The 22423-nt window shown below is 47.6% G+C and overlaps 1 protein-coding gene across 1 annotated transcript in view; it reads left to right on the top strand.

Moving 5' to 3' along the window:
- Positions 1-2664: 2664 nt before the first annotated feature.
- The window catches only part of DENND2B (DENN domain containing 2B), a 151973-nt gene continuing 132214 nt past the window's right edge, over positions 2665-22423 (top strand). Inside the window, exon 1 of the mRNA XM_082270515.1 lies at positions 2665-2924. The gene's annotated coding sequence lies outside the window, so the exon portion shown is untranslated. The remainder of the gene's footprint in view (positions 2925-22423) is intronic.

Below are 22423 nucleotides of genomic sequence, written 5' to 3'. Positions count from 1 at the left end.
AACTGTATCAATGATCAGAACAGCTCCACCAATTATAAATAAACAGTGACTCTGTCTAGGCTGAGATGATGTCCTCAGTCTGCTGCAGGCAGGAGGAAGCATTTCATCAGTCTCCCCTCCCCCAGTGACTTTGCCTTTGCTGCAATGATGTCATCAGTCTGCTGCAGGCAGAAAAAGGTATTTCCTCAGCCCTCCCCCCTCCCTGCAGTGACTCTGCCTAGGCTTAGATGATGTCATCAGTCTCCCCTCCCCCAGTGATCAGACTGGACATGTATCATTATATTTATGATAACTTCTAATTTCTCTCTTTTAGGGACAGAAGGATGAAAAGATCCGGGAATACCAGCTCAGCTCCACAGAACCCCTGTGACTATTAATTCGATTTACTGCAAAACCAACATCAAGGTGAGGACCCGGCGTAGCGGGCGTAACAAGTGCTTGTCTTTACCAGACAGCACATGGGGGAGGGGCTTATCATAATCAATGTTATAATAAAATGTTCATTGTTATGAAATGAGGAGATTTTCAGATGACTAAATACAATCAGTTATGACCTTTCCATGCCATTATTTTCTGAATCAGATCTGCTCTGATTGGACCAAAGCAGAGGGATGAGAACACCACTGCAGATGGTGCTGGAATTACTGCACATGTGCCTGGCAGTTGGAGGGGGGGGGGGGGGGGCGCAGAATGTCTGTCCATGTTCAACTATGACATAATTATATTGGTTGAGATCACTGAACCAGAGGAGCTTACACTCTAATGTCTCCCCCCACAGTCACACACTATTATTATTATACATTTATATAGCTCTGACATATACCGCAGTGCTGTACAGAGATCACTGAGCCAGTCACATCAGTCTCTGTACCAGAGGAGCTTACACTCTAATTTCCCCTCCCCCACTGTCACATCAATCTCTGTACCAAAGGAGCTTACACTCTAATGTCCCCTCCCCCACAGTCACATCAGTCTCTGTACCAGAGGAGCTTACACTCTAATGTCCCCTCCCCCCCGTCACATGAGTCTCTGTACCAGAGGAGCTTACACTCTAATATCCCCTCCCCCACAGCCTCACACTATTATTATTATACATTTATATAGCTCTGACATATACCGCAGTGCTGTACAGAGATCACTGAGCCAATCACATCAGTCTCTGTACCAGAGGAGCTTACACCCTAATGTCCCCTCCCCCACAGTCACATCAGTCTCTGTACCAGAGGAGCTTACACTCTAATGCCCCCCCCCCCCCCCCACAGTCACATCAGTCTCTGTACCAGAGGAGCTTACACTCTAATGTCCCCTCCCCCACAGTCACATCAGTCTCTGTACCAGAGGAGCTTACACTCTAATGTCCCCTCTCCCACAGTCACATCAGTCTCTGTACCAGAGGAGCTTACACTCTAATGTCCCCTCCCCCCCAGTCACATCAGTCTCTGTACCAGAGGAGCTTACACTCTAATGTCCCCTCCCCCACAGCCACATCAGTCTCTGTACCAGAGGAGCTTACACTCTAATGTCTCCTCGCCCACAGTCACATCAGTCTCTGTACCAGAGGAGCTTACACTCTAATGTCCCCTCCCCCACAGTCATATCAGTCTCTGTACCAGAGGAGCTTACACTCTAATGTCTCCTCGCCCACAGTCACATCAGTCTCTGTACCAGAGGAGCTTACACTCTAATGTCCCCCCACAGTCACACACTATTATTATACATTTATATAGCTTTGACATATACCGCAGTGCTGTACAGAGAACACTGAGCCAGTGACATCAGTCAGAGGAGCTTACACTCTAATGCCCCCTCCCCCACAGTTACACACTATTATTATTATACATTTATATAGCTCTGACATATACCGCAGCGCTGTACAGAGATCACTGAGCCAATCACATCAGTCTCTGTACCAGAGGAGCTTACACTCTAATTTCCCCTCCCCCACTGTCACATCAGTCTCTGTACCAAAGGAGCTTACACTCTAATGTCCCCTCCCCCACAGTCACTTCAGTCTCTGTACCAGAGGAGCTTACACTCTAATGTCCCCTCCCCCACAGTCACATCAGTCTCTGTACCAGAGGAGCTTACACTCCAATGTCCCCTCCCCCCAGTCACATCAGTCTCTGTACCAGAGGAGCTTACACTCTAATGTCCCCTCCCCCCCCCGTCACATCAGTCTCTGTACCAGAGGAGCTTACACTCTAATATCCCCTCCCCCACAGCCTCACACTATTATTATTATACATGTATATAGCTCTGACATACACCGCAGCGCTGTACAGAGATCACTGAGCCAATCACATCAGTCTCTGTACCAGAGGAGCTTACACTCTAATGCCCCCGCCCCCCCCCCCCCCCCACAGTTACTCCTCTGGTACAGTAACATCAGTCTCTGTACCAGAGGAGCTTACACTCTAATGCCCCTCCCCCACAGTCACACTCTATTATTATTATACATTTATATAGCTCTGTTATATACTGCAGCGCTGTACAGAGAACACTGAGCCAGTCACAGCAGTCAGAGGAGCTGACACTCTTTGTGCCCCCGGGCTGATGATGCAATCCCTGTGGGTGAGCTCCTGTTGTCCGGCCCCGGCAGGCAGTGACCCCCATCCTTCTCTCCATACTGGAGGATCCAGAGAGGGCGGAGATGAGAATCAGGAACAATTTGTGTGCTGCTCGGGGTGGGAGCTGACGACACACAGAATACAAAGCTCACAACGCCACTCAGTCCCCCCCCCCCCAGCTCTGTGCCCAGCTCAGCCTGGGAACCGTCCACTGCTGGGAGGTCACACATGGTGGGGGTCCATCCACCCCCAACACACCCCATACGGCTGATCCCCCACTCCACTCAGCCATAGGACGCAGGATTTAGTGTGGGAAATACAAAGATGGGTCGCGGACGGCGGATTCCCCTCCCAGAGGTAATGAATTAAAATTCCACAACTTTCTTTTCTTTCTCTTTTCTTTTCTTTTGTAACAAACTTCAGGAAACAATGACAAGAAGATGTAACTTTTGTGTCTCTCTGCGACTCCTGGCGCTTTGTGGCGCTCGCCGGGCGCTCGTGTCGCGTTCCGATGAGAAGATCTGCGGACCGAGTTCTTATTTGTGACGGATTACGGTCGGCCTGCGGAGAGGGTTAATGTCTGAGCCGGTTACACATCGCGCAGTGATGTCATCGCTAGCTGGTTGGGATCTTTTTTTCAGCGATCGCCTTAGTAGGCAAAAACAGAACAGGATTTGTGTGACCACGAGAGCTGGATCAGCAAGTTGCCAGTGAAGGCAGCCGCTTCTCTTTATTGGGACTCTGCTTCATTGTTTTAAGTTTTAGAAAAGTTACTTAAATTTTGTATTTGGTTCTGCTTTGCGGCCGGCGAGTTTTTCTGGAAGTCGCCCTCGGTGACCAGAGCGCTATTTTTGGTGGTTTCGGAAGTATCGAACCCGCCGCGTTATTCAGGAAACAATTTGTATCGATTGGAGGAGTTTGGCCTTTGTCTGCGTAGAGGGAGAAAGTCTATTTTTGTATCGGAGGTGGAGTGGGGGTCTGCGTACAAAGGACGCACGGACAAACGTGTGGGGGCCCTATTTTTTGGGGGGGGAGGGAGAATTTCCTCCTTTTGATACATGAGCTTTGTGACAGTCAAGTTCCTGTGTTTGGTGCGTCTTTCCCTTTAAAGAAAAATGTCTCCAGGAGGGGATGCGGCTTGTGAAGGCTGCACATGGCTCCGGATTAACTCCCTCAATGCCGGGACCTTACTAGAGGGCGGAATGTGTCAGCGAGAGCGAAGGAGTCAGGGACTCATAATAATGCTTCTAGGGAGCAACTATTATTATTATACATTTATATAGCTCTGACATATACCGCAGTGCTGTACAGAGATCACTGAGCCAATCACGTCAGTCTCTGGACCAGAGGAGCTTACACTCTAATGTCCCCTCCCCCACAGTCACATCAGTCTCTGTACCAGAGAAGCTTACACTCTAATGTCCCATCCCCCACAGTCACATCAGTCTCTGTACCAGAGGAGCTTACACTCTAATGTCCCCTGCCCCACTGTCACATCAGTCCCTGTACCAGAAGAGCTTACACTCCAATGTCCCCTCCCCCAAAGTCACATCAGTCTCTCTACCAGAGGAGCTTACACTCTAAAGTCCCCCACAGTCACACACTATTATTATTATACATTTATATAGCTCTGACATATACCGCAGTGCTGTACAGAGATCACTGAGCCAGTCACATCAGTCTCTGTACCAGAGGAGCTTACACTCTAATGTCCCCTCCCCCACAGTCACATCCGTCTCTGTACCAAAGGAGCTTACACTCTAATGTCCCCTCCCCCACAGTCACATCAGTCTCTATACCAGAGGAGCTTACACTCTAATGTCCCCACCCCCACAGCCACATCAGTCTCTGTACCAAAGGAGCTTACACTCTAATGTCCCCTCCCCCACAGTCATATCAGTCTCTGTACCAGAGGAGCTTACACTCTAATGTCCCCTCCCCCACAGTCACATCAGTCTCTGCACCATAGGAGCTTACACTCTAATGTCCCCTCCCCCACAGTCACATCACTCTCTGTACCCCAGGAGGTTACACTCTAATGTCCCCTCCCCCACAGTCACATCAGTCTCTGTACCAGAGGAGCTTACACTCTAATGTCCCCTCCCCCACAGTCACATCCGTCTCTGTACCAAAGGAGCTTACACTCTAATGTCCCCTCCCCCACAATCACATCAGTCTCTGTACCAGAGGAGCTTACACTCTAATGTCCCCTCCCCCACAGTCATATCAGTCTCTGTACCAGAGGAGCTTACACTCTAATGTCCCCTCCCCCACAGTCACATCCGTCTCTGTACCAAAGGAGCTTACACTCTAATGTCCCCTCCCCCACAGTCATATCAGTCTCTGTACCAGAGGAGCTTACACTCTAATGTCCCCTCCCCCACAGTCATATCAGTCTCTGTACCAGAGGAGCTTACACTCTAATGTCCCCTCCCCCACAGTCACATCCGTCTCTGTACCAAAGGAGCTTACACTCTAATGTCCCCTCCCCCACAGTCATATCAGTCTCTGTACCAGAGGAGCTTACACTCTAATGTCCCCCTCCCCCACAGTCATATCAGTCTCTGTACCAGAGGAGCTTACACTCTAATGTCCCCTCCCCCAGAGTCACATCCGTCTCTGTACCAAAGGAGCTTACACTCTAATGTCCCCTCCCCCACAGTCATATCAGTCTCTGTACCAGAGGAGCTTACACTCTAATGTCCCCTCCCCCACAGTCACATCCGTCTCTGTACCAAAGGAGCTTACACTCTAATGTCCCCTCCCCCACAGTCATATCAGTCTCTGTACCAGAGGAGCTTACACTCTAATGTCCCCCTCCCCCACAGTCATATCAGTCTCTGTACCAGAGGAGCTTACACTCTAATGTCCCCTCCCCCACAGTCATATCAGTCTCTGTACCAGAGGAGCTTACACTCTAATGTCTCCTCCACCACAGTCACATCAGTCTCTGTATCAGAGGAGCTTACACTCTAATGTCCCCTCCCCCACAGTCACATCCGTCTCTGTACCAAAGGAGCTTACACTCTAATGTCCCCTCCCCCACAGTCATATCAGTCTCTGTACCAGAGGAGCTTACACTCTAATGTCCCCTCCCCCACAGTCACATCCGTCTCTGTACCAAAGGAGCTTACACTCTAATGTCCCCTCCCCCACAGTCATATCAGTCTCTGTACCAGAGGAGCTTACACTCTAATGTCCCCCTCCCCCACAGTCACATCCGTCTCTGTACCAAAGGAGCTTACACTCTAAAGTCCCCTCCCCCACAGTCATATCAGTCTCTGTACCAGAGGAGCTTACACTCTAATGTCCCCTCCCCCACAGTCACATCCGTCTCTGTACCAAAGGAGCTTACACTCTAATGTCCCCTCCCCCACAGTCATATCAGTCTCTGTACCAGAGGAGCTTACACTCTAATGTCCCCTCCCCCACAGTCACATCCGTCTCTGTACCAAAGGAGCTTACACTCTAATGTCCCCTCCCCCACAGTCACATCAGTCTCTGTACCAGTGGAGCTTACACTCTAATGTCCCCCTCCCCCACAGTCATATCAGTCTCTGTACCAGAGGAGCTTACACTCTAATGTCCCCTCCCCCACAGTCACATCAGCATCTGTGCTTCTCATGCAAGAATTGCGCCATGCAGGGGGTTAATGATAGAACAGCAGCAAGTTCACACTTGTAGGACTCCAAAGTCGAGCTACTTTGGAGTGCAACTGTGATGCAACTTTCACGCAATTTGGGATGGGTACGACTTTGGCTTTGATCACTGATAATAATCTACTGTCTCATGTATAATATTCAGGTGCGACTTTCATGTGACTTTTGAGGGTTAACATTGAAATCTATGACCCTCAGAGCGCAGACCAAAGTGGTGCACAAACTACTTTGAAGTTGCTGCGACTTTTAGTCACATAGATATGAATGCACAAATGTGAGTGGAAAGGTCGCTCCACCTGAACCCGTGTTCCAGTTACAGAGGAATTCTGGGTCATCATTGACTTTTTTGAAGACTCTAAAAATCCGTTCTCCTTGACTCATGGCCTTTTCTGCCAAACTTTGATTACATTGTATTAAAATAATGAGCACAGGGATGGAGGGAACCCCTCATAATGGGCACAGGGATGGTCGGAACCCCTCATAATGGGCACAGTGGGTGTAAAGACTCAGGAACTCAGCACAGGGATGGTGGGAACCCCTCATAATGGGCACAGCGGGTGTACAGACCCAGGAACTCAGCACAGGGATGGAGGGAACCCCTCATAATGGGCACAGCGGGTGTACAGACCCTGGAACTCAGCACAGAAATGGTGGGAACCCCTCATAATGGGCACAGCAGGTGTACAGACCCAGGAACTCAGCACAGGGATGGTGGGAACCCCTCATAATGGGCACAGCGGGTGTACAGACCCAGGAACTCAGCACAGGGATGGAGGGAACCCCTCATAATGGGCACAGCGGGTGTACAGACCCTGGAACTCAGCACAGGAATGGTGGGAACCCCTCATAATGGGCACAGCGGGTGTACAGACCCGGGAACTCAGCACAGGGATGGTGGGAACCCCTCATAATGGGCACAGCAGGTGTACAGACCCAGGAACTCAGCACATTTTCATGCCGGCAGAATTTCTCCGCACCCTCCGAGACAAGAGATCTGCAAGGTGCGGACGGGGAGATCTGATTGGTGGACCTTTCAGTCACTTTAATGCAGAAATAAATCTCTCACACATCACAGAAACATTTCCTAGGAAATCTCCACCTTTTATCATTACAAAGCCATTCTTTATCTGCAGCCAGTGACTGCGCCTAGGCTGAGATGATGTCATCAGTCTGCTGCAGGAAGAAGGAACCATTTCCTAGGTCTATCCTCCCCCAGTGATCAGACTGTACATTGTAGCTTTGTAGAAGGAGGAGGTAGCATTTCCTCACTCTCCCCTCCCCCAGTGATCAGACTGTACATTGTAACTTTGCAGCAAGTCACAAGGTGAGAGGCTGCAGCAGAGGGCTGATCTGTGTCAGACATTTGTGAACACAGCGAAGATTAGCACAGGCACCAGGATTTACATGATTGTGTCATCTCTGAGCCGGCATTTCAGTCCAGGAAGTAGATGGTGACCCTGGATGAATTCCTAACAAAGATGGTGCCATCCTTCTGGAAAGAAAAGCAGATGAAGGGATTGTCCTGTGATCCTCACTGTGTTGTACTTATAATAATATAAATCTGGTGACTGGTCTGCTTTACACAAGCGGCGTTGGCTATTTGTGGTTCTGGCAGTCAGCGTTCGGCATGTTTTCATTTTGCCATCTTAGTGTCCTCCAATCAGAGGGCTGGAAATGGCATACGGGGCGGAATGGCTCCATCAGCAATAGGCAGAACGTTGGATGTGGTTTTCCCCTGAGAGTGGCGGGTTCAGCGGCGGGTTCAGAGGTGGGGTCAGTGGCGCCTTCAACAGTGGGTTCAGTGGCGGGTTCAGTGGCGTGTTCAGCGGCGGGTGGGTTCAGTGGAGGGCTCAGTTGTGGGTTCAGCGGTGGGTTCAGCGGCGGGTTCAGTTGCGGGCTCAGTGGCGGGTTTAGTGGCGGGTCCAGTGGTGGGCTCAGTGGCGGGCTCAGTGGCGGGCTCAGTGGCGGGTTCAGCGGTGGGTTCAGTGGCGGGTTCAGTTGCGGGCTCAGTTGCGGGTTTAGTGGCGTGTCCAGTGGTGGGCTCAGTGGCGGGCTCAGTGGCGGGTTCAGCGGCGGGTTCCGCGGCGGGTTCAGTGGCGGGCTCAGCGGCGGGTTCAGTTGCGGGTCCAGTGGCGGGCTCAGTGGCGAGTTCAGCGGTGGGTTCAGTGGCGGGTTCAGTGGCAGGTTCAGTGGCGTGTTCAGCGGCGGGCGGGTTCAGTGGCGGGCTCAGCTGCGGGTTCAGCGGCGGGTTCAGTTGCGGGCTCAGTGGCGGGTTTAGTGGCGGGTCCAGTGGTGGGCTCAGTGGTGGGTTCAGCGGCTTGTTCAGTTGCGGGCTCAGTGGCGGGTTCCGTGGCGGGTTCAGTTGCGGGTCCAGTGGCGGGCTCAGTGGCGAGTTCAGCGGTGGGTTCAGTGGCAGGTTCAGTGGCGGGTTCAGTGGCGGGCTCAGTGGCGGGCTCAGCTGCGGGTTCAGCGGCGGGTTCAGCGGTGGGTTCAGTTGCGGGCTCAGTGGCGGGTTTAGTGGCGGGTCCAGTGGTGGGCTCAGTGGCGGGTTCAGCGGTGGGTTCAGTTGCGGGCTCAGTGGCGGGTTCAGTGGCGGGTTCCGCGGCAGGTTCAGTGGCGGGCTCAGTGGCGGGTTCAGTGGCGGGTTCAGTGGCGGGCTCAGTGGCGGCCTCACTGGTGGGCTCAGTGGCGGGTTCAGTGGCGGCCTCACTGGTGGGCTCAGTGGCGGGTTCAGTGGCGGGCTCAGTGGCGGGCTCAGTTGCGGGTTCAATGGGGGGTTCAGCGGCGGGTTCAGTGGCGGGTTCAGTGGCGGGTTCAGTGGCGGGCTCAGTGGCGGGTTCAGTGGCGGGCTCAGTGGCGGGTTTAGTGGTGGGTTCAGTGGCAGGTTCAGTGGCGTGTTCAGCGGCGGGCGGGTTCAGTGGCGGGCTCAGTGGTGGGTTCAGCGGCGGGTTCAGCGGCGGGTTCAGTTGCAGGCTCAGTGGCGGGTTTAGTGGCGTGTCCAGTGGTGGGCTCAGTGGCGGGTTTCGCGGCGGGTTCAGTGGCGGGCTCAGCGGCGGGTTCAGCTGCGGGCTCAGCAGCGGGTTCAGTGGCGGGCTCAGTGGCGGGCTCAGTGGCGGGCTCAGCGGCGGGTTCAGTGGCGGGCTCAGTGGCGGGCTCAGTGGCAGGTTCAGCGGTGGGTTCAGTGGCGGGTTCAGTGGCGGGTTTAGTGGAGGGTTCAGTGGAGGGTTCAGAGGGGGGTTCAGTGGTGGGTTCAGTGGTGGGTTCAGAGGGGGGTTCAGCGGCGGGTTCAGGGGCGGATTAGCGCACACAGGGGGTGCTGTGTATGACGCTGTGGTGCGCACAGATGGAGTTTTCCTGAAAGTCATTTCATGTAATATTCATGTCGGGAGCCGAACGCCGGGACTGAATTCAGTGAAGGGTTAACTGACAGGAGAGATGAGGAGTTAGGTGTCCTAATCTGATATGTCGGAGGACAGAGAGGGTCCCTTTTATGATATACAGGGGCCCCTGAGATCACTAAAGGGCCACACATAATAATCAGTGAATGTAATACTACCGAGAGCAGTCAGAGACTGCAGACATAGTACAGGGGATGGTCAGAGACTGCAGACATAGTACAGGGGATGGTCAGAGACTGCAGACATAGTACAGGGGATGGTCAGAGACTGCAGACATAGTACAGGAGATGGTCAGAGACTGCAGACATAGAATAGGAGATGGTCAGAGACTGCAGACATACTACAGTAGATGGTCAGAGACTGCAAACATAGTACAGGAGATGGTCAGAGACCTCAGACATAGTACAGGGGATGGTCAGAGACTGCAGACATAGTACAAGAGATGGTCAGAGACCTCAGACATAGTACAAGAGATGGTCAGAGACTGCAGACATACTACAGTAGATGGTCAGAGACTGCAGCCATAGTACAGGGGATGGTCAGAGACTGCAGACATAGTACAGTAGATGGTCAGAGACTGCAGACATAGTACAAGAGATGGCCAGAGACTGCAGACATAGTACAAGAGATGGTCAGAGACTGCAGACATACTACAGTAGATGGTCAGAGACTGCAGCCATAGTACAGGAGATGTTCAGAGACTGCAGACATAGTACAGGAGATGTTCAGAGACTGCAGACATAGTACAGGAGATGGTCAGAGACTGCAGCCATAGTACAGGAGATATTTAGAGACTCCAGACATAGTAGAGGACACAGTCAGAGACTGCAGACATGCTACAAGAGATGGTCAGAGACTGCAGACATGCTACAAGAGATGGTCAGAGACTGCAGACATAGTACAGGAGATGGTCAGAGACTGCAGACATACTACAGGAGATGGTCAGAGACTGCAGACATGATACAGTAGATGGTCAGAGACTGCAGACATACTACAGTAGATGGTCAGAGACTGCAGACATGCTACAAGAGATGGTCAGAGACTGCAGACATGGTACAGGAGATGGTCAGAGACTGCAGACATAGTACAGGAGATAGTCAGAGACTGCAGACATACTGCAGTAGATGGTCAGAGATTGCAGACCTAGTACAGGAGATGATCAGAGACTGCAGACATAGTACAGGAGATGATCAGAGACTGCAGACATAGTACAGGAGACGGTCAGAGACTGCAGACATAGTACAGGAGATGATCAGAGACTGCAGACATAGTACAGGAGATGATCAGAGACTGCAGACATAGTACAGGAGACGGTCAGAGACTGCAGACATAGCACAGGAGATGATCAGAGACTGCAGACATAGTACAGGAGATGGTCAGAGACTGCAGACATAGTACAGGAGATGATCAGAGACTGCAGACATAGTACAGGAGACGGTCAGAGACTGCAGACATAGTACAGGAGATGATCAGAGACTGCAGACATAGTACAGGAGATGATCAGAGACTGCAGACATAGTACAGGAGACGGTCAGAGACTGCAGACATAGTACAGGAGATGATCAGAGACTGCAGACATACTACAGGAGACGGCCAGAGACTGCAGACGTAGTACAGGAGATGGTCAGAGACTGCAGACATAGTACAGGAGATGTTCAGAGACTGCAGACATAGTACAGGAGATGATCAGAGACTGCAGACATAGTACAGGAGATGATCAGAGACTGCAGACATAGTACAGGAGACGGTCAGAGACTGCAGACATAGTACAGGAGATGGTCAGCGACAGCAGACATAGTAAAGGAGATGTTTAGAGACTGCAGACATAGTACAGGAGATGATCAGAGACTGCAGACATAGTACAGGCGATGGTCAGAGACTGCAGACATAGTACAGGCGATGGTCAGAGACTGCAGACATAGTACAGGAGACGGTCAGAGACTGCAGACATAGTACAGGAGATGGTCAGAGACTGCAGACATAGTACAGGAGATGATCAGAGACTGCAGACATAGTACAGGAGATGGTCAGAGACTGCAGACATAATACAGGAGATGTTCAGAGACTGCAGACATAGTACAGGAGATGGTCAGAGACTGCAGACATAGTACAGGAGATGGTCAGAGACTACAGACATAGTACAGGAGACGGTCAGAGACGGAAGACATAGTACAGGAGATGGTCAGAGACTGCAGACATGATATAGGAGTGGTTGGAGACTGGGGACATGACATTGGACTGTTAGGCTGGCCATACACTATACAATTTTCTTGTTCAACTTTCCTTTAGATTTACCAAAACCATGTAATATAGGGTCAAACCTAAACACTTTCAATTTGTAAGCAGTCAGGCAGGCCCTTGCACTACATAGTTTAAGGTAAATCTAAAGGAAATTGAATAAGAAAATTGTATAGTGTATGGCCAGCCTTAGAAATCACAGCTATTAAAGCCCCTTTAGAAATGAATGCTCTCACATTTGCGCTCCTACAGCCCAGGTAAACATTTCTCATTGTGCCACAGCAAACTCGATTGCCACACAAAGTGCCAAAGGGCCCCATGTGGCCCCCGAGACCGTTTTTCGGCACCAAGGTTCAAGGCTGTAACTGTCCCGTACATAAAATGATCTTTTTCATTGATAACATTTCAGATCAGATTTAGCGCAGGGAAGGGTGTGCGATCGTCGTGCTGAATCTGCACAATCGTCCAGCTTGGAATTTAAGTAAAACTTTTCAAAAACTTTTTTTTTTTTTGTGGAATCTCCCATCCGGGTTCGCAGCTTTTTCGCCGCTGGCCTTTGCTGGTTTTTATGGAGTTAATATGTCGCAAAGTTAAAAAAAAAAAAAAAAAATGAAAGTTTAGAAATAGCCGGCGATAAGAATCTGAGTTGAGCAGAAAAAGAAAAAAAGCCTCTGTCCTGAATTCTGTGCGCTGCATCTGCTAATGATTCTGCACGGCAGGAATTTCGCTCAGGGCTGCGTCGCGTGTAAACAAATAAACTGCAACGCTGACATTTAAAGGGGAACGTATAAAAAAATGTCTGCCTCTGACATTATGGTGGTGTGGTTGGGGGGGGGGCGGGGTCATGCTGGTGGTGGGGATTGTCATTTGTGGCTTTTATCTTTTGGCTGCTTGTCTGTCAGCCTGTGGTGGAAGAGAAGGGGACAGATTAGAGGCCAAACAGAGGAGCCTTTGTCTTCCTGGGACAATGAGGCCTCCACGGGATTGGCTGACGGCGGCCTGGAAACTAGTTTCCGCTGCTTTCCAGAATGTGGCCAGGAAGGACCCAAACACAAGATGAGGAGATGATCTGTTGGGGGGGGGGGGGGGGGGGCTGGATACAAAATAAAAGGATCTTAATTCGCCTTATCAGGACGGGAACTTCTGCGGTACGGCGAAAAGAACTCCGCCAAACGCAGAACGCAGCCAGAGACAGCGCCAACTAACAATAGTCATAATTAGGATATTTATTATTATTTTTATTATTGTTTACAATATTGCATTGGCATTCCCTTTAAGGAAAGAGTTGTTGTTGTTTTTATTGTTGTTGTTGTTATTATTATCTTCGTCAATAATAATAATAAATATGAATTCAATGTTTTATTGGCTTGGGTCAGAAACTTTTTCCTCATCTTTTCATACAAAATTCTCACAACTTTCTCACTTTAAAATTAATACAATATTGCATTGGCATTCCCTAAGGAAGAAGTTGTTGTTATTATATTTACTATTATTATTGTTATCATCAATCATAATAATAATAAATATGAATTCAATGTTTAATTGGCTTCCAGCAACTTTTTCCTCATCTACTGTGTTTCCCTGAAAATAAGACCGGGTTTCATATTATTTTGGCCTTATCAGGACGGGAATTTCTGCGGTACAGCGAGAAGAACTCCGCCAAGCGCAGAACGCAGCCAGAGACAGCGCAAACTAACAGGAGTCATAATTAGGATATTTATTATTATTTTTATTATTGTTTACAATATTGCATTCCCTTCAAGGAAGGAGTTGTTGTTGTTATTGTTGTTGTTATTATTATCATCTTTAATAATAATAAATATGAATTCAATGTTTTATTGGCTTGGGTCAGAAACTTTTTCCTCATCTATAAGAATTTTCATACAAGATTCTCACAACTTTCTCACTTTAAAATTATTACAATATTGCATTGGCATTCCCTCGAAGGATCTAAGGAAATAATTACAGTATTATTGATACAATGTTGCTTTGGCATTCCCTCTAAGGAAGGAGTTGTTATTATAATTATTATTATTATCATCAATCATAATAATAAATATGAATTCAACGTTTTATTGGCTTCCAGCAACTTTCACCTTATCTACCGTGTTTCCCTGAAAATATGACCGGGTTTCATATTATTTTGGCCTTATCAGGACGGGAACTTCTGCGGTACGGCGAGAAGAACTCCGCCCAACGCAGAACGCAGCCAGAGACAGTGCCAACTAACAGGAGTCATAATTAGGATATTTATTTTTATTTTTAATATTGTTTACAGAATTGCATTGGCATTCCCTTCAAGAAATTAGTTGTTGTTATTATTGTTGTTGTTATTATTATTACTATTATTATTATTATTATCATCATCAATAATAATAATAAATATGAATTCAATGTTTTATTGGCTTGGGTCAGAAACTTTTTCCTTATCTATAAGAATTTTCTTACAAAGATTCTTACAACTTTCTCACTTTAAAATTAATACAATATTGCATTGGCATTCCCTCTAAGGAAGGAGTTGTTGTTGTTATTATTATCATCAATCATAATAACAATAAATATGAATTCAAAGTTTTATTGGCTTCCAGCAACCTTTTCCTCATCTACTGTGTTTCCCTGAAAATAAGACCGGGTCTCATATTATTTTGGCCTTATCAGGACGGGAACTTTTGCGGTACGGCGAGAAGAACTCCGCCAAGCGCAGAACGCAGCCAGAGACACCGTCAACTTAGTCTCTGTTCACATTACGTCGCTCCGACTTAGGGGGCGACCTGTGAAGTCGCGTGCAGCGCGACTTCGGTGCTACTTGCACGGACTTCATAAAATGAATGTCTATGTGTCGCTCCTATTAGAACGGCTCCTGTACTACACTATGGGAGCGTGACGGGCTGCGACTGTCACCTGACAAGTCGGATCAATGTGAATGCGGGCTTACAGGAGTCATAATTAGGATATTTATTATTATTTTTATTATTGTTTACATTATTGCATTGGCCCTTCAAGAAAAGAGTTGTTGTTATTATTATTATTATCATTGTCAATAATAATAATAATTAATATGAATTCAATGTTTTATTGGCTTGAGTCAGAAACTTTTTCCTTATATATAGGAATTTTCATACAAAATTCTAACAACTTTCTCACTTTTTAAAATTAATACAATATTGCATTGGCATTCCCTCTAAGGATCTAAGGAAATAATTACAGTATTATTGATACAATGTTGCTTTGGCCTCAAGAAGTTGTTATTATTAAACGCAGAACACTGCCAGAGACACCGCCAACTAACTGGAGTCAAAATTATAATATTTATTATTATTTTTATTATTGTTTACAAAATTAAATTGGCGTTACCTCTAAGGCTACATTCACACCTGAGCGTAGCGTTTTTCGCGCGTTTTTTACCGCGATTTTACCGCGATTTTTGCGGCGTTTTTTACCGCGATTTTACCGCGATTTTTACCGCGATTTTTGTGCAGGCGTTTTTAGATTGAATAGAGATCAATGGAAAACGCCTGTAATCTGCCCAAAAAGAAGCTCATGTACTTTTTTGAGCGTTGGGCGTTTTGTATACAGCGTCAAAACGCTCAGATGTGAACAGGGGCCATTGAAATGAATAGGATTTGTCTTGTTGGGCGTTTTGAGAGCTGATCCTAGAGCAGAAAAACGCCCCAAAAACGCCCCAAAACGCCTAGATGTGAACGGAGCCTTAGTGCCGGTTCACACTACCGCGGCATGACTTCGGGGGCGACCTGTGAAGTCGCGTGCAGCGCGACTTCGGCGCGACTTGCGCGGACTTTATAAAATGAATGTCTATGCAAGTCGTTCCAGGTCGCCCCGAAGTAGTACAGGACCCTTTTTCTAAGTCGGAGCGACTTGTGTCGCTCCTATTAGAACGGTTCCCGTACTACTCAATGGCAAGCGACGGACCGCGACTTGTCAGGCTGACAAAAGTCACTTGACAAGTCGGAGTAGTGTGAACCGACACTAAGGAAGGAGTTGTTGTTGTTATTATTATTATTATTATTATCATCAATCATAATAATAATAAATATGAATTCAATGTTTTATTGTTTCCCCGAAAATAAGACCGGGTCTTATATTATTTTGGTTACAAAAAACACACTAGGGCTTATTTTCAGGGGATGTCGTATTTATTTGCGGTATGTAGAAAGACGTACTTAAAGTGATGGTAACCCTAAAATAAATAAATATCCTGATCCTTTAAAGCACAGGTGCCAAACACAAGGCCTTCAGGCCGTTTCATGTGGCCCTCGCCCTCTCCTGCAGCTGCAGCACCCCCCCCCCCCCCCCTCATCCCCCACGTCCCCTGTCTCAGTAGTCGGCAGCAGATGGGACCTTTGCCAGATCTGCCGCTGCTCTGTGCAGCTCCAGAAAGGCTCATCTTTGACCACTCCCCCTTTGACCACTCCCCCTTCTCAGTAGTCCACAGCAGAGAAGAGGGCAGAACTCCTCCCACAGATCCCGCACCTCTTTGTGCAGCCTCTCTGTGCAGAACTCCTCCCACAGATCCTGCACCTCTCTGTGCAGCCGCAACGCCACCTTGTCTCTGCCTCCCTTGGCCTCAGCATTCAGCAGACTCTGGAAGCTGACTCCAACCCTCCCCTGGTCCTCCTTCAGACCCTGTTCTTTCTTCCTCCTAGATCCACCTGCATCTTCTTCCTGGTGGCAGCACAAGGTTAGGGGGTGCTTTGTGATGTAAGGAAGGGTGGGTGACCCTTGACTTCTAATGGTGGGGGGGGGGCTCTTGACCTCTCATGTAAGGGGGTGTGGGGTGCTCTGGACATCTAATCTTACAGATATAACCGGCCCTTTGAGGGCAACCATAATGCTGATGTGGCCTGTGATTACATTGAGTTTGACACCCCTGCTTTAAAGCATGATAGACAGCACAGTGCTGTGTCATTTAGCCCTCTCTATGTTCTAAAAACCTGGAATAAAACAATAAAATGTTAAAACAAAGTTCTTGTGTCCCCTGTCTTCTCTCCCCCTGTCAGCTCAGGAGTCAGCATTATGCCATTCTGTAATCCCAAAAATAAACCTTGGGTAAAGTCATTGTAAAATTATGTAATCTATTTTGTAAAAAGATTATGGAATGTGCAGTGTATCTCCTTTTGTAACTTTATTGTAGAAATGACCTTATATACAGCACTGCTGGACGCTCACGTGACCCGCCGGGGCTCTACTTTCCCTCTCCGGATACTGCAGAGGGAGGCGCTGAGATCCCCGCTGATGTCAGCCCCGCTTCAAGCAGTGCAGAGGGAGGCGCTGAGATCCCCGCTGATGTCAGCCCCACTTCAAGCACTGCAGAGGGAGGGGCCACTGACGTCAGTCGGTAGGAGAAGATCTGCGGCGGGTCACGTCAGCGTCCAGCGGTGCTGTAAATAAGGTATTTTCCACAATAAAGTTACAAAAGAAGACACACTGAACATTATACAATCTTTTTACAAATCCAATGACATGTTTTTACAAGGGCTTATTTTCGGGATAGGGCATATATTGCAGCCATCCCTGAAAATCACGCTAGGTCCTATTTTTGGGGGTAGGGCTTATTTTCAGGGAAACAGAGTATTAAAAAAGAATTTTCATACTAGATTCTTATAACTTTTTCACTATGAAATCAATACAATATTGCATTGGCATTCCCTCTAAGGAAGGAATTATTATTATTATTATTATTATTATTGATACAATGTTGTATTGGCCTCAAGAATTTATTATTAATAATACAATGTTGCATTTCTTTCTAAGTAAGGAGTCAACAGCTTTATCCATGTCTTAGGCCCCATTCACACCTCAACATTTTTTAGCTTTAGTCCCGATTCACATATGTGCGATGTCAGACATCGCATGTGAGTCGGAGCGCACTGCTCTGCAAATCACATGCGATGTCTGTGCCATGCGAATTCAGCCATACAGATTGTATGGCTGAATTCACATCGGATTCTGAAACAACTCGCACAGGCCCCTTTTTTGGGTCCGCACCAGAATCGGATCGCATGGGCGTTCTTACACTATGCGATCCGATTTTCATGTCCAAACTGACAGTTCACACTGCGATATGCAAAATGATCTGGGGGTGTCCTTAACTTTGTATTGACACCCCTGGCGATTCGCATATGGCAGTGTGAACTGCCTGCGAGTTGAATGTGATGTGGGAACCCGCAGTGGATTCGCAGGGTTCCTGCATCGCATATATGTGACCCGGCACTGAAGCTTTAAGCTACAAAACGCTGGAGGAGAAAAAAATTACTTGTTCTCTATGGAGACGGTACCCATCTTCACTTCGAGTCGCCTGACACCAAACACCTGAAGCTCAAAAGCGTTTTGGAGCTTTTTTTTGGAGCTCAAAACAGGAATATTGGTGCATTTTTTTAAGCATATTTTGTTCCATGGAAATGCTTGATTTGAGTGTTTATGAGTGTTTTAGCGTGTTTTTGAAAGTTTTCTGCTATAATGCAGGAATTAAATTAAAATAAATAAATTTAAACAAATAAATAAAATACATAAATTGAATAAAACAAAATAAATAAATAAGTTAAAAATGCCTAACCCTAATATTGACGCCTAACCCTTACCCCTAATCCTAATATCAATCCCTTATATTGACCCCTAACCCTAATATTAACCCTAATCCTAACCCCTTACATTAACCCCTATCCCTAATCCTAATATTAGCCCCTAACCCTAATAACCCTAATATTAACCCCAATCCTAACCCCCTAACCCTAATATTGACCCATAATATTAACCACTAACCCTAATTTTGACCCCCTAACCCTAATATTGATCCCTAACCTTAATATTAACCCCTAACACTATTATTAACCCATAACCCTAATATTAATCCCAAATACTAACCCCTAATATTTACCTCCTAACCCTAATATTGACCTCTAACTCGAATCCTAACCCTAATAACCCCTATTTATAACCCGTAACCCTAAGATTAACCCCTAATATTATATAATAATATATTAACCCCCAAACCTAACCCTAATAACCCCTAATATTAGCCCATGACCCATGATATTAACCACTAACCCTAATATTGACCCATAACCCTAATATTATCCCCTAATGTGTGAATCCTGGAACAAAGTTGTGTGAATTAATTTATACCTAGAGCCCTAAGCATCATGTTCACACATCACACATCTGACAACACATCAGACAACCGGCGTGCCAGTGAACAATAGCGCACTGTAGTCTTTGTTTTTATTTTTGTGGTACTAGATATACTGCTAATTATAAAATAATTAGTGAATGCAAATCACTATTGGCAGTACAGCTAGGAGTGCAGATAGTTATTAACTGGGGCACTTCACACCTCAGATAAGATCTAATGCATGCACCTTAGACCAGAGAACTGTGTGGGCAGGGTTTGAATCAGACCAAGGATCTGTGTAGGTGGGGTTTAGAACTGATCAAGGACCTGAGTACTGTGTGGGTGGGGTTTGAAATAGACCAGGGACCTGAGAATTTTGTGAGTGAATTTTAGAATAGATCATAGTTCTGAGAACTGCAAAGGTGGGTTTTAGAACAAATCAAGGACCTTAGATCTGTGTAGGTGTGGTTTAGAATAGACCAGGGGTCTGAGAACTGTCTGGACAGGATTTAGATTAGAACAGACAACATAGAACTGTGTGGGCAGGGTTTGGAATAGATCAGGGGTGTGAGAAATGTGTGGGTGGAGTTTAGATCAAATCAAAGTTCTGAGAACTGCATGGGTGGGTTTTAGAAATGATCAAGAGCCTTAGATCTATGTGGGCGAGGTTTGGAATAGACCAGGGACCTGAGAATTCTGCAAGTGAAGTTTAGAACAGATAAAAGTTCTAAGAGCTGCATGGGTGGGGTTTATAGTAGCTCAAGGACCTTACATCTGTGTGGGGGGAGTTTAGAATAGCTCAAGGACCTTACATCTCTTTGGGTGGAGTTTGGAATAGACCATCTGTCTGAGAGTTGTGTGAGCGTAATTTGGAATAGACCAGGGACCTGAAAACCATTTGGTGGCGTTTAGAACAGATCAATGTTCGAAGAACTGCATGGGTGGGGTTTAGAACAGATTAAGGGCCTTAGATCTGTGTAGGTGGAGTTTACAATACATCAAGGACCTTGGATCTGTGTTGGTGGAGTTTAGAATAGACCAAGGACCTTAGATCTCTGTGGGTGGTGTTTGGAATAGACCAGGGGCCTGAGAACTGTGTGGTGGAGTTTGGAACAGATCAGAGTTTGAAGAACTCAGTGAGTGGAGTTTAGAACAGACCAAGGACCTTATATCTCTGTTGGTGGTGTTTGGAATAGATCAGGCATCTGAGAACTGTGTGGGCATAGTTTGGAATAGACCAAGTACTGGAGAATTGTGCAGGTGGAGTTTATTACAGATCAAAGTTCTGAGAACTGAATAGGTGGGGTTTAGGAAAGGTCAATGGGTTTAGATCTGTGTGGGTGAAGTTTAGAATAGATCAAGGACCTTAGATCTGTGTGGGTGGAGTTTAGAATAGATCAAGGACCTTAGATCTGTGTGGGTGGAGTTTGGAATAGACCAGGCATCTGAGAACTGTGTGGACAGAGTTTGGAATAGACCAGGTGTCTGAGAACTGTGTGGACAGAGTTTGGAATAGAATAGGGACCTGAGAAGTGTGTGGTGGAGTTTAGAACAGCTCAGAGTTAATGAACTGCATGGGTAGGGTTTAGAACAGATCAAGGGCCTTAGATCTGTGTAGGTGGGGTTTAGAATAGTTTAAGGACCTTAGATCTGTGTGGATGGAGTTTAGAACAGATCAAGGACCTTAGATCTCTGTGGGTTGAGTTTGGAAAAGACCAGGGACCTGAGAACTGTGTGGTGGAGTTTAGAACAGATCAGGGTTTGGAGAACTGCGTGGGTGGAGTTTAGAACAGATCATGAGCCTTAGATCTGTGTAGGTGGGGTTTAGAATAGACCATGGGTCTGAGAACTATGTGGGCAGGGGTTGAAATAGACCAGGGAGCTTAGAACTGTGTGGGCAGGGGTTGGAATAGACCAACGGTGTGAGAAATGTGTGGGTGGAGTTTGGAACAGATCAAAGTCCGGAGAACTGCATGGGTGGGGTTTTGAACTGATCAAGAACCTTAGATCTATGTGGGCGGAGTTTGGAATAGACCAGGGATCTGAGAACTGTGTGGGCGGGGTTTGAAATAGACCTGGGATCTGATAACTGTGTGGATGGGGTTTGGAATAGACCTGGGATCTGAGAACTGTGTGGGCGGGGTTTGGAATAAACCAGGAATCTGAGAACTGTGTGGGCGGGGTTTGGAATAGACCTGGGACTGATGGTGTTTCTGCTACAGAAGATTTTTTTTAAATCTTTTTGTAACTTTGTACTTTTTTGTACCAAATCTTTTTTTTGTACCTCATTGTGGAGTGCGCCTTTAGGCGCTCCCTCCTTTGTGGATTTTGTGGAGTTGGTTTTTATAGAAAGGCAGTTCATAACCCGCCACCACTTCAGATCAGGTCAGACGACTTGCCCCACCATGGCAACGCTCTTCATTGTGAATGCCGGCTCTTTCAGGACTGGAATGTGTCTTTCTATAGCGGGAACGGGCACCTGACACCTCGCTGGCACTGCGACAACACAAACACGGATTACAGCGCCGCGCTTCCGTGTCCTCCTCAGGGAGGGGGGAGGGGAGGAAAGGTGGATTCATTGATATCTCCCAATCGGATATTGATATGTAGAGGCTGCGGAGTGACTCCTACCACAATGTACACCCAGGAGACCATGAGAGCGATTTTTTTTTCTGTTCAGTTTCTGATGCTTGTCCTGAACCTTCAACAGTTTTTCCCTAAAAATTACAGAGTGCCTGGAAAAGAGTCCGGATATCATTCAGGGGCCATATAGAGTATATATAAAGTCAGGGAGAAAACTAAACAATGTGACCCTTCCAGGTATTTATTCCCTCTCACAGAGATCACAGGACTCCCTCTGACAAATTCTTCATCTGCCTTTCTCTCCAGAAAAACAGCACCATCTTTGTTTGTGCATCATCCAGGCATGATGACATTCGCATAACTTCAAAGACCCCGCCAGTGGTGGCTGGTGCTCCATGGGTGGGGTGGGGGGCTTTAGATGGACCACACCACAACCCCCCCCCCCCCCCCGGACCACACCAGCCCGCACACCATACCACCCCCGCCCCCCCCCCCCCGGACCACACCAGCCCGCACACCATACCACCCCCCCCGTGGCTTCCCCTGCGTCTCCTCCCTTCTCCTCCTCCTTGGCCAATAGCACAATAGCATGGCTTCTCCTATCGGGCAATCGGGAAACGGGACTCAGGACCCGCTTCCTGATTGGCTGGGAGGAGAATCAGTGTGACAATAGTGAATATTCATTCGCTATTGTAACACAACTGGGTGGGCTCAACCCCCATTGGAATCCATGCGTGTAGATTAGGGGGCCGGACGCATTGAATAGGGGGGGTGGTGACCCCGCGCCCCCAATGGACGGCCGCCACTGGACCCCACCAACTGCTTGCATCAGGACTGAGGGCTCCCGAG

Source organism: Pelophylax lessonae (genome assembly GCF_965119305.1).
Source record: "Pelophylax lessonae genome assembly, chromosome: 10".
Taxonomy (NCBI): Eukaryota; Metazoa; Chordata; class Amphibia; order Anura; family Ranidae; genus Pelophylax; species Pelophylax lessonae.
This window is presented reverse-complemented; position numbering and strand designations above follow the sequence as displayed.